Genomic DNA, 1,098 nt, shown 5'->3' with positions numbered 1-1,098 from the left:
GAACTTCAAATTGATGGTATCAATGTGAGCACTAAGTTGAGCACCCAATTGAGTAATAGAGTCCACTTCATGTTTTCCTCCTCTAGTAGCCTTGCGAGGTCTACTATATTGTGAATTATGGACCGCCATTTCCTCAATCTTATTCCAAGTTTGATTGTCGTCAACTTCGGTGAACATTCTATTTGATCCCATGTTGAGAATGTTTCTTGAGTCTTCATAAAGACCATTCCAAAATTGTTGTACCAAGAACCACTCGCTAAGTCCATGATGAGGACATGAGCGATAAATTCCCTTGAATCGCTCCCAAGCTTCATACAAGGATTCTTCATCTCTTTGCTTAAAGCCCGTAATTTGAGCTCTTAGCATGTTAGTCTTTTCCGGTGGGTAGAACTTTTTGTAGAAAACTAGAGCCAATTTCTTCCAAGAGTCAATTCCTAGAGTAGCCTTATCAAGGCCTTTCAACCATTGTTTTGCGGTGCCAATTAGAGAAAAAGGAAATAAGACCCATCGAATTTGGTCTTGAGTTACACCGGTTTGAGAAATCGCATCTCAATAGTCACAAAAAGTCACCATGTGAGAGTGAGGGTATTCACTAGGCATCCCCCCAAATTGGCTTCTTTCGACTAATTGGATAAATGTGGATTTGGCAATGAAATTTCCGGTTAAGTGTTGTGGTCTGGGAGTACCATTGGGTAGGTTCTCCTCGGTTGGTACCGAATGTGATGAAAATTTAGGCATTGTGGGTTGATTTTGTGTTGGATTTTGTGTTGGGTTCTCCTCACCTTCTCTTGCAAAAGGGTTGACGAACTCAATAGTGTTTGGTTGAATATCTACAACCTCACCAATACCTCTCAAAGTTCTCCTAGCATGTCTTCTATTGTTTGTCAAAGTCCTTTCAATTTCGTCATCAAAAGGTAACAAGTTACCTTGTGATCTTCTAGACATGCAAAATATCAAACAACTCGAAAATAATTAGAACAAACCTTGAGGAGTTTTACTTCCCCAAGGCAAAGAAAGACACAACTAATAACAATCTAAGAAAATCTAAATCAAGTTAACACCGTCCCCGGCAACGGCGCCATTTTTGGTCGGTACCCC

The 1,098-nt window shown here is 40.3% G+C and overlaps 1 non-coding gene across 1 annotated transcript; it reads left to right on the top strand.

Annotated features, from left to right (window-relative positions):
• The first annotated feature begins 259 nt into the window (after positions 1–259).
• Positions 260–366, top strand: LOC141624519 (small nucleolar RNA R71). Its single transcript, XR_012534325.1, has one exon. It is a non-coding gene; the product is annotated as a small nucleolar RNA R71 (small nucleolar RNA).
• Positions 367–1,098: the final 732 nt, after the last annotated feature.

Source organism: Silene latifolia, chromosome X, assembly GCF_048544455.1.
Source record: "Silene latifolia isolate original U9 population chromosome X, ASM4854445v1, whole genome shotgun sequence".
NCBI classification, from domain to species: Eukaryota; Viridiplantae; Streptophyta; class Magnoliopsida; order Caryophyllales; family Caryophyllaceae; genus Silene; species Silene latifolia.
Note: the sequence above shows the minus strand (reverse complement) of the source record. Positions and strands in the feature narration are given on the sequence as shown.